This window comes from Phocoena phocoena, chromosome 19 (assembly GCF_963924675.1).
Source record: "Phocoena phocoena chromosome 19, mPhoPho1.1, whole genome shotgun sequence".
Taxonomy (NCBI): Eukaryota; Metazoa; Chordata; class Mammalia; order Artiodactyla; family Phocoenidae; genus Phocoena; species Phocoena phocoena.
The window spans coordinates 39,473,819-39,486,126 of record NC_089237.1 but is presented as its reverse complement, the minus strand read 5'-3'; the positions used below and the strand labels follow the sequence as shown (position 1 = coordinate 39,486,126).

Below are 12,308 nucleotides of genomic sequence, written 5' to 3'. Positions count from 1 at the left end.
GGCTCCTGAGCTCGGCGGGTGGTGTGCGGGCAAGGGTGGCCTTGCCGGGGCTGAGGGGCCGTGGCGACGCAATGGTGGCTCCCAGTGGCTTCGGGCCAGCTGCAGTGGGGCAGCAGGGCCGGCCCGGGCTGCGGCCGGGCTGCGCCTAGCGCCGCGTGGGCGGGCAGGGGCGATGCCCCAGGGACCGCGGGCCCCGGGCCCCGAAGCCTCCGGGGCCACGTCCCTGTGAGCGACGTGCGGGATCTTGGGCGGGGCGCCAAGCGCCGAAGGGTTTGCTGGGTCACGCCGGCCCTCGGCTGGGAGGTGGTGGCCAAACCCTCCGCCACCGCCCGATACCCGAGACGTCCGTTCCCCCTGCCTGGGCGGGCGGCGGGGTCCCGCCGGGGCGGGCTGACCGCCGGGCTGGCTGGCCCTAAGGCGCCAGCGCCAGCGCAACTGGGCCTCAAGAGGCAGCCCGCGGTCCCCGCCCCCGTCTACGGCCATACCACCCTGAACGCGCCCGATCTCGTCTGATCTCGGAAGCTAAGCAGGGTCGGGCCTGGTTAGTACTTGGATGGGAGACCGCCTGGGAATACCGGGTGCTGTAGGCTTTTTGCCTCCCGCTCCGCCTTCTCCTTTACTCGCCCGCGGGCGGTGGCCGCCGGCTCCGCCCCCGCCGGGCCCCGCTGCAGGCCCCACCTCCTCAGGCCCCTCCCACCACGGCGCGCGTGCGCCGGAGGGGCCGCTCCCCGCCGGCCCGGCCGGCCGGGCGGCCAGAAGGCGGCCCCGGAAGGCAGCCGCACCCCGGACGCTCCCGGGGTGGCTGGCCCGGACCCAGAATCCGCCGCGGGCCCGGTTGCCGTCCTTTCGGCCAGCGAGCCCCTCGACCTGCACCTGGCCGCCCCCACTGGCGCCCAGCCCCGCTGCCGCCACCTGTGCGCCGGTGTGTCCCGCCACAGCTCCCTCCGGCAGAAGCCCCGCCTCCGCCGTGTCGCCGCGGCCGGGTGCGGGAGCGGGATCGAGGGCCGGGGCCGCTTCCCCGGGCCTGCCGGCCACCAGGGGCGGGCTCCTGAGCTCGGCGGGTGGTGTGCGGGCAAGGGTGGCCTTGCCGGGGCTGAGGGGCCGTGGCGACGCAATGGTGGCTCCCAGTGGCTTCGGGCCAGCTGCAGTGGGGCAGCAGGGCCGGCCCGGGCTGCGGCCGGGCTGCGCCTAGCGCCGCGTGGGCGGGCAGGGGCGATGCCCCAGGGACCGCGGGCCCCGGGCCCCGAAGCCTCCGGGGCCACGTCCCTGTGAGCGACGTGCGGGATCTTGGGCGGGGCGCCAAGCGCCGAAGGGTTTGCTGGGTCACGCCGGCCCTCGGCTGGGAGGTGGTGGCCAAACCCTCCGCCACCGCCCGATACCCGAGACGTCCGTTCCCCCTGCCTGGGCGGGCGGCGGGGTCCCGCCGGGGCGGGCTGACCGCCGGGCTGGCTGGCCCTAAGGCGCCAGCGCCAGCGCAACTGGGCCTCAAGAGGCAGCCCGCGGTCCCCGCCCCCGTCTACGGCCATACCACCCTGAACGCGCCCGATCTCGTCTGATCTCGGAAGCTAAGCAGGGTCGGGCCTGGTTAGTACTTGGATGGGAGACCGCCTGGGAATACCGGGTGCTGTAGGCTTTTTGCCTCCCGCTCCGCCTTCTCCTTTACTCGCCCGCGGGCGGTGGCCGCCGGCTCCGCCCCCGCCGGGCCCCGCTGCAGGCCCCACCTCCTCAGGCCCCTCCCACCACGGCGCGCGTGCGCCGGAGGGGCCGCTCCCCGCCGGCCCGGCCGGCCGGGCGGCCAGAAGGCGGCCCCGGAAGGCAGCCGCACCCCGGACGCTCCCGGGGTGGCTGGCCCGGACCCAGAATCCGCCGCGGGCCCGGTTGCCGTCCTTTCGGCCAGCGAGCCCCTCGACCTGCACCTGGCCGCCCCCACTGGCGCCCAGCCCCGCTGCCGCCACCTGTGCGCCGGTGTGTCCCGCCACAGCTCCCTCCGGCAGAAGCCCCGCCTCCGCCGTGTCGCCGCGGCCGGGTGCGGGAGCGGGATCGAGGGCCGGGGCCGCTTCCCCGGGCCTGCCGGCCACCAGGGGCGGGCTCCTGAGCTCGGCGGGTGGTGTGCGGGCAAGGGTGGCCTTGCCGGGGCTGAGGGGCCGTGGCGACGCAATGGTGGCTCCCAGTGGCTTCGGGCCAGCTGCTGTCGGGCAGCAGGGCCGGCCCGGGCTGCGGCCGGGCTGCGCCTAGCGCCGCGTGGGCGGGCAGGGGCGATGCCCCAGGGACCGCGGGCCCCGGGCCCCGAAGCCCCCGGGGCCACGTCCCTGTGAGCGACGTGCGGGATCTTGGGCGGGGCGCCAAGCGCCGAAGGGTTTGCTGGGTCACGCCGGCCCTCGGCTGGGAGGTGGTGGCCAAACCCTCCGCCACCGCCCGATACCCGAGACGTCCGTTCCCCCTGCCTGGGCGGGCGGCGGGGTCCCGCCGGGGCGGGCTGACCGCCGGGCTGGCTGGCCCTAAGGCGCCAGCGCCAGCGCAACTGGGCCTCAAGAGGCAGCCCGCGGTCCCCGCCCCCGTCTACGGCCATACCACCCTGAACGCGCCCGATCTCGTCTGATCTCGGAAGCTAAGCAGGGTCGGGCCTGGTTAGTACTTGGATGGGAGACCGCCTGGGAATACCGGGTGCTGTAGGCTTTTTGCCTCCCGCTCCGCCTTCTCCTTTACTCGCCCGCGGGCGGTCGCCGCCGGCTCCGCCCCCGCCGGGCCCCGCTGCAGGCCCCACCTCCTCAGGCCCCTCCCACCACGGCGCGCGTGCGCCGGAGGGGCCGCTCCCCGCCGGCCCGGCCGGCCGGGCGGCCAGAAGGCGGCCCCGGAAGGCAGCCGCACCCCGGACGCTCCCGGGGTGGCTGGCCCGGACCCAGAATCCGCCGCGGGCCCGGTTGCCGTCCTTTCGGCCAGCGAGCCCCTCGACCTGCACCTGGCCGCCCCCACTGGCGCCCAGCCCCGCTGCCGCCACCTGTGCGCCGGTGTGTCCCGCCACAGCTCCCTCCGGCAGAAGCCCCGCCTCCGCCGTGTCGCCGCGGCCGGGTGCGGGAGCGGGATCGAGGGCCGGGGCCGCTTCCCCGGGCCTGCCGGCCACCAGGGGCGGGCTCCTGAGCTCGGCGGGTGGTGTGCGGGCAAGGGTGGCCTTGCCGGGGCTGAGGGGCCGTGGCGACGCAATGGTGGCTCCCAGTGGCTTCGGGCCAGCTGCAGTCGGGCAGCAGGGCCGGCCCGGGCTGCGGCCGGGCTGCGCCTAGCGCCGCGTGGGCGGGCAGGGGCGATGCCCCAGGGACCGCGGGCCCCGGGCCCCGAAGCCTCCGGGGCCACGTCCCTGTGAGCGACGTGCGGGATCTTGGGCGGGGCGCCAAGCGCCGAAGGGTTTGCTGGGTCACGCCGGCCCTCGGCTGGGAGGTGGTGGCCAAACCCTCCGCCACCGCCCGATACCCGAGACGTCCGTTCCCCCTGCCTGGGCGGGCGGCGGGGTCCCGCCGGGGCGGGCTGACCGCCGGGCTGGCTGGCCCTAAGGCGCCAGCGCCAGCGCAACTGGGCCTCAAGAGGCAGCCCGCGGTCCCCGCCCCCGTCTACGGCCATACCACCCTGAACGCGCCCGATCTCGTCTGATCTCGGAAGCTAAGCAGGGTCGGGCCTGGTTAGTACTTGGATGGGAGACCGCCTGGGAATACCGGGTGCTGTAGGCTTTTTGCCTCCCGCTCCGCCTTCTCCTTTACTCGCCCGCGGGCGGTGGCCGCCGGCTCCGCCCCCGCCGGGCCCCGCTGCAGGCCCCACCTCCTCAGGCCCCTCCCACCACGGCGCGCGTGCGCCGGAGGGGCCGCTCCCCGCCGGCCCGGCCGGCCGGGCGGCCAGAAGGCGGCCCCGGAAGGCAGCCGCACCCCGGACGCTCCCGGGGTGGCTGGCCCGGACCCAGAATCCGCCGCGGGCCCGGTTGCCGTCCTTTCGGCCAGCGAGCCCCTCGACCTGCACCTGGCCGCCCCCACTGGCGCCCAGCCCCGCTGCCGCCACCTGTGCGCCGGTGTGTCCCGCCACAGCTCCCTCCGGCAGAAGCCCCGCCTCCGCCGTGTCGCCGCGGCCGGGTGCGGGAGCGGGATCGAGGGCCGGGGCCGCTTCCCCGGGCCTGCCGGCCACCAGGGGCGGGCTCCTGAGCTCGGCGGGTGGTGTGCGGGCAAGGGTGGCCTTGCCGGGGCTGAGGGGCCGTGGCGACGCAATGGTGGCTCCCAGTGGCTTCGGGCCAGCTGCTGTCGGGCAGCAGGGCCGGCCCGGGCTGCGGCCGGGCTGCGCCTAGCGCCGCGTGGGCGGGCAGGGGCGATGCCCCAGGGACCGCGGGCCCCGGGCCCCGAAGCCCCCGGGGCCACGTCCCTGTGAGCGACGTGCGGGATCTTGGGCGGGGCGCCAAGCGCCGAAGGGTTTGCTGGGTCACGCCGGCCCTCGGCTGGGAGGTGGTGGCCAAACCCTCCGCCACCGCCCGATACCCGAGACGTCCGTTCCCCCTGCCTGGGCGGGCTGACCGCCGGGCTGGCTGGCCCTAAGGCGCCAGCGCCAGCGCAACTGGGCCTCAAGAGGCAGCCCGCGGTCCCCGCCCCCGTCTACGGCCATACCACCCTGAACGCGCCCGATCTCGTCTGATCTCGGAAGCTAAGCAGGGTCGGGCCTGGTTAGTACTTGGATGGGAGACCGCCTGGGAATACCGGGTGCTGTAGGCTTTTTGCCTCCCGCTCCGCCTTCTCCTTTACTCGCCCGCGGGCGGTGGCCGCCGGCTCCGCCCCCGCCGGGCCCCGCTGCAGGCCCCACCTCCTCAGGCCCCTCCCACCACGGCGCGCGTGCGCCGGAGGGGCCGCTCCCCGCCGGCCCGGCCGGCCGGGCGGCCAGAAGGCGGCCCCGGAAGGCAGCCGCACCCCGGACGCTCCCGGGGTGGCTGGCCCGGACCCAGAATCCGCCGCGGGCCCGGTTGCCGTCCTTTCGGCCAGCGAGCCCCTCGACCTGCACCTGGCCGCCCCCACTGGCGCCCAGCCCCGCTGCCGCCACCTGTGCGCCGGTGTGTCCCGCCACAGCTCCCTCCGGCAGAAGCCCCGCCTCCGCCGTGTCGCCGCGGCCGGGTGCGGGAGCGGGATCGAGGGCCGGGGCCGCTTCCCCGGGCCTGCCGGCCACCAGGGGCGGGCTCCTGAGCTCGGCGGGTGGTGTGCGGGCAAGGGTGGCCTTGCCGGGGCTGAGGGGCCGTGGCGACGCAATGGTGGCTCCCAGTGGCTTCGGGCCAGCTGCTGTCGGGCAGCAGGGCCGGCCCGGGCTGCGGCCGGGCTGCGCCTAGCGCCGCGTGGGCGGGCAGGGGCGATGCCCCAGGGACCGCGGGCCCCGGGCCCCAAAGCCCCCGGGGCCACGTCCCTGTGAGCGACGTGCGGGATCTTGGGCGGGGCGCCAAGCGCCGAAGGGTTTGCTGGGTCACGCCGGCCCTCGGCTGGGAGGTGGTGGCCAAACCCTCCGCCACCGCCCGATACCCGAGACGTCCGTTCCCCCTGCCTGGGCGGGCGGCGGGGTCCCGCCGGGGCGGGCTGACCGCCGGGCTGGCTGGCCCTAAGGCGCCAGCGCCAGCGCAACTGGGCCTCAAGAGGCAGCCCGCGGTCCCCGCCCCCGTCTACGGCCATACCACCCTGAACGCGCCCGATCTCGTCTGATCTCGGAAGCTAAGCAGGGTCGGGCCTGGTTAGTACTTGGATGGGAGACCGCCTGGGAATACCGGGTGCTGTAGGCTTTTTGCCTCCCGCTCCGCCTTCTCCTTTACTCGCCCGCGGGCGGTGGCCGCCGGCTCCGCCCCCGCCGGGCCCCGCTGCAGGCCCCACCTCCTCAGGCCCCTCCCACCACGGCGCGCGTGCGCCGGAGGGGCCGCTCCCCGCCGGCCCGGCCGGCCGGGCGGCCAGAAGGCGGCCCCGGAAGGCAGCCGCACCCCGGACGCTCCCGGGGTGGCTGGCCCGGACCCAGAATCCGCCGCGGGCCCGGTTGCCGTCCTTTCGGCCAGCGAGCCCCTCGACCTGCACCTGGCCGCCCCCACTGGCGCCCAGCCCCGCTGCCGCCACCTGTGCGCCGGTGTGTCCCGCCACAGCTCCCTCCGGCAGAAGCCCCGCCTCCGCCGTGTCGCCGCGGCCGGGTGCGGGAGCGGGATCGAGGGCCGGGGCCGCTTCCCCGGGCCTGCCGGCCACCAGGGGCGGGCTCCTGAGCTCGGCGGGTGGTGTGCGGGCAAGGGTGGCCTTGCCGGGGCTGAGGGGCCGTGGCGACGCAATGGTGGCTCCCAGTGGCTTCGGGCCAGCTGCTGTCGGGCAGCAGGGCCGGCCCGGGCTGCGGCCGGGCTGCGCCTAGCGCCGCGTGGGCGGGCAGGGGCGATGCCCCAGGGACCGCGGGCCCCGGGCCCCGAAGCCCCCGGGGCCACGTCCCTGTGAGCGACGTGCGGGATCTTGGGCGGGGCGCCAAGCGCCGAAGGGTTTGCTGGGTCACGCCGGCCCTCGGCTGGGAGGTGGTGGCCAAACCCTCCGCCACCGCCCGATACCCGAGACGTCCGTTCCCCCTGCCTGGGCGGGCTGACCGCCGGGCTGGCTGGCCCTAAGGCGCCAGCGCCAGCGCAACTGGGCCTCAAGAGGCAGCCCGCGGTCCCCGCCCCCGTCTACGGCCATACCACCCTGAACGCGCCCGATCTCGTCTGATCTCGGAAGCTAAGCAGGGTCGGGCCTGGTTAGTACTTGGATGGGAGACCGCCTGGGAATACCGGGTGCTGTAGGCTTTTTGCCTCCCGCTCCGCCTTCTCCTTTACCCGCCCGCGGGCGGTGGCCGCCGGCTCCGCCCCCGCCGGGCCCCGCTGCAGGCCCCACCTCCTCAGGCCCCTCCCACCACGGCGCGCGTGCGCCGGAGGGGCCGCTCCCCGCCGGCCCGGCCGGCCGGGCGGCCAGAAGGCGGCCCCGGAAGGCAGCCGCACCCCGGACGCTCCCGGGGTGGCTGGCCCGGACCCAGAATCCGCCGCGGGCCCGGTTGCCGTCCTTTCGGCCAGCGAGCCCCTCGACCTGCACCTGGCCGCCCCCACTGGCGCCCAGCCCCGCTGCCGCCACCTGTGCGCCGGTGTGTCCCGCCACAGCTCCCTCCGGCAGAAGCCCCGCCTCCGCCGTGTCGCCGCGGCCGGGTGCGGGAGCGGGATCGAGGGCCGGGGCCGCTTCCCCGGGCCTGCCGGCCACCAGGGGCGGGCTCCTGAGCTCGGCGGGTGGTGTGCGGGCAAGGGTGGCCTTGCCGGGGCTGAGGGGCCGTGGCGACGCAATGGTGGCTCCCAGTGGCTTCGGGCCAGCTGCTGTCGGGCAGCAGGGCCGGCCCGGGCTGCGGCCGGGCTGCGCCTAGCGCCGCGTGGGCGGGCAGGGGCGATGCCCCAGGGACCGCGGGCCCCGGGCCCCGAAGCCCCCGGGGCCACGTCCCTGTGAGCGACGTGCGGGATCTTGGGCGGGGCGCCAAGCGCCGAAGGGTTTGCTGGGTCACGCCGGCCCTCGGCTGGGAGGTGGTGGCCAAACCCTCCGCCACCGCCCGATACCCGAGACGTCCGTTCCCCCTGCCTGGGCGGGCGGCGGGGTCCCGCCGGGGCGGGCTGACCGCCGGGCTGGCTGGCCCTAAGGCGCCAGCGCCAGCGCAACTGGGCCTCAAGAGGCAGCCCGCGGTCCCCGCCCCCGTCTACGGCCATACCACCCTGAACGCGCCCGATCTCGTCTGATCTCGGAAGCTAAGCAGGGTCGGGCCTGGTTAGTACTTGGATGGGAGACCGCCTGGGAATACCGGGTGCTGTAGGCTTTTTGCCTCCCGCTCCGCCTTCTCCTTTACTCGCCCGCGGGCGGTGGCCGCCGGCTCCGCCCCCGCCGGGCCCCGCTGCAGGCCCCACCTCCTCAGGCCCCTCCCACCACGGCGCGCGTGCGCCGGAGGGGCCGCTCCCCGCCGGCCCGGCCGGCCGGGCGGCCAGAAGGCGGCCCCGGAAGGCAGCCGCACCCCGGACGCTCCCGGGGTGGCTGGCCCGGACCCAGAATCCGCCGCGGGCCCGGTTGCCGTCCTTTCGGCCAGCGAGCCCCTCGACCTGCACCTGGCCGCCCCCACTGGCGCCCAGCCCCGCTGCCGCCACCTGTGCGCCGGTGTGTCCCGCCACAGCTCCCTCCGGCAGAAGCCCCGCCTCCGCCGTGTCGCCGCGGCCGGGTGCGGGAGCGGGATCGAGGGCCGGGGCCGCTTCCCCGGGCCTGCCGGCCACCAGGGGCGGGCTCCTGAGCTCGGCGGGTGGTGTGCGGGCAAGGGTGGCCTTGCCGGGGCTGAGGGGCCGTGGCGACGCAATGGTGGCTCCCAGTGGCTTCGGGCCAGCTGCTGTCGGGCAGCAGGGCCGGCCCGGGCTGCGGCCGGGCTGCGCCTAGCGCCGCGTGGGCGGGCAGGGGCGATGCCCCAGGGACCGCGGGCCCCGGGCCCCGAAGCCCCCGGGGCCACGTCCCTGTGAGCGACGTGCGGGATCTTGGGCGGGGCGCCAAGCACCGAAGGGTTTGCTGGGTCACGCCGGCCCTCGGCTGGGAGGTGGTGGCCAAACCCTCCGCCACCGCCCGATACCCGAGACGTCCGTTCCCCCTGCCTGGGCGGGCTGACCGCCGGGCTGGCTGGCCCTAAGGCGCCAGCGCCAGCGCAACTGGGCCTCAAGAGGCAGCCCGCGGTCCCCGCCCCCGTCTACGGACATACCACCCTGAACGCGCCCGATCTCGTCTGATCTCGGAAGCTAAGCAGGGTCGGGCCTGGTTAGTACTTGGATGGGAGACCGCCTGGGAATACCGGGTGCTGTAGGCTTTTTGCCTCCCGCTCCGCCTTCTCCTTTACTCGCCCGCGGGCGGTGGCCGCCGGCTCCGCCCCCGCCGGGCCCCGCTGCAGGCCCCACCTCCTCAGGCCCCTCCCACCACGGCGCGCGTGCGCCGGAGGGGCCGCTCCCCGCCGGCCCGGCCGGCCGGGCGGCCAGAAGGCGGCCCCGGAAGGCAGCCGCACCCCGGACGCTCCCGGGGTGGCTGGCCCGGACCCAGAATCCGCCGCGGGCCCGGTTGCCGTCCTTTCGGCCAGCGAGCCCCTCGACCTGCACCTGGCCGCCCCCACTGGCGCCCAGCCCCGCTGCCGCCACCTGTGCGCCGGTGTGTCCCGCCACAGCTCCCTCCGGCAGAAGCCCCGCCTCCGCCGTGTCGCCGCGGCCGGGTGCGGGAGCGGGATCGAGGGCCGGGGCCGCTTCCCCGGGCCTGCCGGCCACCAGGGGCGGGCTCCTGAGCTCGGCGGGTGGTGTGCGGGCAAGGGTGGCCTTGCCGGGGCTGAGGGGCCGTGGCGACGCAATGGTGGCTCCCAGTGGCTTCGGGCCAGCTGCTGTCGGGCAGCAGGGCCGGCCCGGGCTGCGGCCGGGCTGCGCCTAGCGCCGCGTGGGCGGGCAGGGGCGATGCCCCAGGGACCGCGGGCCCCGGGCCCCGAAGCCCCCGGGGCCACGTCCCTGTGAGCGACGTGCGGGATCTTGGGCGGGGCGCCAAGCGCCGAAGGGTTTGCTGGGTCACGCCGGCCCTCGGCTGGGAGGTGGTGGCCAAACCCTCCGCCACCGCCCGATACCCGAGACGTCCGTTCCCCCTGCCTGGGCGGGCTGACCGCCGGGCTGGCTGGCCCTAAGGCGCCAGCGCCAGCGCAACTGGGCCTCAAGAGGCAGCCCGCGGTCCCCGCCCCCGTCTACGGCCATACCACCCTGAACGCGCCCGATCTCGTCTGATCTCGGAAGCTAAGCAGGGTCGGGCCTGGTTAGTACTTGGATGGGAGACCGCCTGGGAATACCGGGTGCTGTAGGCTTTTTGCCTCCCGCTCCGCCTTCTCCTTTACTCGCCCGCGGGCGGTGGCCGCCGGCTCCGCCCCCGCCGGGCCCCGCTGCAGGCCCCACCTCCTCAGGCCCCTCCCACCACGGCGCGCGTGCGCCGGAGGGGCCGCTCCCCGCCGGCCCGGCCGGCCGGGCGGCCAGAAGGCGGCCCCGGAAGGCAGCCGCACCCCGGACGCTCCCGGGGTGGCTGGCCCGGACCCAGAATCCGCCGCGGGCCCGGTTGCCGTCCTTTCGGCCAGCGAGCCCCTCGACCTGCACCTGGCCGCCCCCACTGGCGCCCAGCCCCGCTGCCGCCACCTGTGCGCCGGTGTGTCCCGCCACAGCTCCCTCCGGCAGAAGCCCCGCCTCCGCCGTGTCGCCGCGGCCGGGTGCGGGAGCGGGATCGAGGGCCGGGGCCGCTTCCCCGGGCCTGCCGGCCACCAGGGGCGGGCTCCTGAGCTCGGCGGGTGGTGTGCGGGCAAGGGTGGCCTTGCCGGGGCTGAGGGGCCGTGGCGACGCAATGGTGGCTCCCAGTGGCTTCGGGCCAGCTGCTGTCGGGCAGCAGGGCCGGCCCGGGCTGCGGCCGGGCTGCGCCTAGCGCCGCGTGGGCGGGCAGGGGCGATGCCCCAGGGACCGCGGGCCCCGGGCCCCGAAGCCCCCGGGGCCACGTCCCTGTGAGCGACGTGCGGGATCTTGGGCGGGGCGCCAAGCGCCGAAGGGTTTGCTGGGTCACGCCGGCCCTCGGCTGGGAGGTGGTGGCCAAACCCTCCGCCACCGCCCGATACCCGAGACGTCCGTTCCCCCTGCCTGGGCGGGCTGACCGCCGGGCTGGCTGGCCCTAAGGCGCCAGCGCCAGCGCAACTGGGCCTCAAGAGGCAGCCCGCGGTCCCCGCCCCCGTCTACGGCCATACCACCCTGAACGCGCCCGATCTCGTCTGATCTCGGAAGCTAAGCAGGGTCGGGCCTGGTTAGTACTTGGATGGGAGACCGCCTGGGAATACCGGGTGCTGTAGGCTTTTTGCCTCCCGCTCCGCCTTCTCCTTTACTCGCCCGCGGGCGGTGGCCGCCGGCTCCGCCCCCGCCGGGCCCCGCTGCAGGCCCCACCTCCTCAGGCCCCTCCCACCACGGCGCGCGTGCGCCGGAGGGGCCGCTCCCCGCCGGCCCGGCCGGCCGGGCGGCCAGAAGGCGGCCCCGGAAGGCAGCCGCACCCCGGACGCTCCCGGGGTGGCTGGCCCGGACCCAGAATCCGCCGCGGGCCCGGTTGCCGTCCTTTCGGCCAGCGAGCCCCTCGACCTGCACCTGGCCGCCCCCACTGGCGCCCAGCCCCGCTGCCGCCACCTGTGCGCCGGTGTGTCCCGCCACAGCTCCCTCCGGCAGAAGCCCCGCCTCCGCCGTGTCGCCGCGGCCGGGTGCGGGAGCGGGATCGAGGGCCGGGGCCGCTTCCCCGGGCCTGCCGGCCACCAGGGGCGGGCTCCTGAGCTCGGCGGGTGGTGTGCGGGCAAGGGTGGCCTTGCCGGGGCTGAGGGGCCGTGGCGACGCAATGGTGGCTCCCAGTGGCTTCGGGCCAGCTGCTGTCGGGCAGCAGGGCCGGCCCGGGCTGCGGCCGGGCTGCGCCTAGCGCCGCGTGGGCGGGCAGGGGCGATGCCCCAGGGACCGCGGGCCCCGGGCCCCGAAGCCCCCGGGGCCACGTCCCTGTGAGCGACGTGCGGGATCTTGGGCGGGGCGCCAAGCGCCGAAGGGTTTGCTGGGTCACGCCGGCCCTCGGCTGGGAGGTGGTGGCCAAACCCTCCGCCACCGCCCGATACCCGAGACGTCCGTTCCCCCTGCCTGGGCGGGCTGACCGCCGGGCTGGCTGGCCCTAAGGCGCCAGCGCCAGCGCAACTGGGCCTCAAGAGGCAGCCCGCGGTCCCCGCCCCCGTCTACGGCCATACCACCCTGAACGCGCCCGATCTCGTCTGATCTCGGAAGCTAAGCAGGGTCGGGCCTGGTTAGTACTTGGATGGGAGACCGCCTGGGAATACCGGGTGCTGTAGGCTTTTTGCCTCCCGCTCCGCCTTCTCCTTTACTCGCCCGCGGGCGGTGGCCGCCGGCTCCGCCCCCGCCGGGCCCCGCTGCAGGCCCCACCTCCTCAGGCCCCTCCCACCACGGCGCGCGTGCGCCGGAGGGGCCGCTCCCCGCCGGCCCGGCCGGCCGGGCGGCCAGAAGGCGGCCCCGGAAGGCAGCCGCACCCCGGACGCTCCCGGGGTGGCTGGCCCGGACCCAGAATCCGCCGCGGGCCCGGTTGCCGTCCTTTCGGCCAGCGAGCCCCTCGACCTGCACCTGGCCGCCCCCACTGGCGCCCAGCCCCGCTGCCGCCACCTGTGCGCCGGTGTGTCCCGCCACAGCTCCCTCCGGCAGAAGCCCCGCCTCCGCCGTGTCG

At 77.0% G+C, this 12,308-nt stretch overlaps 12 non-coding genes across 12 annotated transcripts; all 12 read left to right on the top strand.

Annotated features, from left to right (window-relative positions):
* The first annotated feature begins 471 nt into the window (after window positions 1-471).
* LOC136139821 (5S ribosomal RNA) lies at window positions 472-590 on the top strand. Its single transcript, XR_010657331.1, has one exon. It is a non-coding gene; the product is annotated as a 5S ribosomal RNA (ribosomal RNA).
* Window positions 591-1,514: 924 nt separating this feature from the next.
* Window positions 1,515-1,633, top strand: LOC136139820 (5S ribosomal RNA). The gene has a single exon (XR_010657330.1). It is a non-coding gene; the product is annotated as a 5S ribosomal RNA (ribosomal RNA).
* Window positions 1,634-2,557: 924 nt separating this feature from the next.
* On the top strand, window positions 2,558-2,676 carry LOC136139819 (5S ribosomal RNA). The gene has a single exon (XR_010657329.1). It is a non-coding gene; the product is annotated as a 5S ribosomal RNA (ribosomal RNA).
* A 924-nt stretch (window positions 2,677-3,600) lies between these two features.
* Window positions 3,601-3,719, top strand: LOC136139818 (5S ribosomal RNA). The gene has a single exon (XR_010657328.1). It is a non-coding gene; the product is annotated as a 5S ribosomal RNA (ribosomal RNA).
* Window positions 3,720-4,620: 901 nt separating this feature from the next.
* Window positions 4,621-4,739, top strand: LOC136139817 (5S ribosomal RNA). Its single transcript, XR_010657327.1, has one exon. It is a non-coding gene; the product is annotated as a 5S ribosomal RNA (ribosomal RNA).
* Window positions 4,740-5,663: 924 nt separating this feature from the next.
* Window positions 5,664-5,782, top strand: LOC136139816 (5S ribosomal RNA). The gene has a single exon (XR_010657326.1). It is a non-coding gene; the product is annotated as a 5S ribosomal RNA (ribosomal RNA).
* A 901-nt stretch (window positions 5,783-6,683) lies between these two features.
* Window positions 6,684-6,802, top strand: LOC136139814 (5S ribosomal RNA). Its single transcript, XR_010657324.1, has one exon. It is a non-coding gene; the product is annotated as a 5S ribosomal RNA (ribosomal RNA).
* Window positions 6,803-7,726: 924 nt separating this feature from the next.
* Window positions 7,727-7,845, top strand: LOC136139813 (5S ribosomal RNA). The gene has a single exon (XR_010657323.1). It is a non-coding gene; the product is annotated as a 5S ribosomal RNA (ribosomal RNA).
* A 901-nt stretch (window positions 7,846-8,746) lies between these two features.
* On the top strand, window positions 8,747-8,865 carry LOC136139495 (5S ribosomal RNA). The gene has a single exon (XR_010657028.1). It is a non-coding gene; the product is annotated as a 5S ribosomal RNA (ribosomal RNA).
* Window positions 8,866-9,766: 901 nt separating this feature from the next.
* Window positions 9,767-9,885, top strand: LOC136139812 (5S ribosomal RNA). The gene has a single exon (XR_010657322.1). It is a non-coding gene; the product is annotated as a 5S ribosomal RNA (ribosomal RNA).
* Window positions 9,886-10,786: 901 nt separating this feature from the next.
* LOC136139811 (5S ribosomal RNA) lies at window positions 10,787-10,905 on the top strand. Its single transcript, XR_010657321.1, has one exon. It is a non-coding gene; the product is annotated as a 5S ribosomal RNA (ribosomal RNA).
* A 901-nt stretch (window positions 10,906-11,806) lies between these two features.
* Window positions 11,807-11,925, top strand: LOC136139810 (5S ribosomal RNA). Its single transcript, XR_010657320.1, has one exon. It is a non-coding gene; the product is annotated as a 5S ribosomal RNA (ribosomal RNA).
* Window positions 11,926-12,308: the final 383 nt, after the last annotated feature.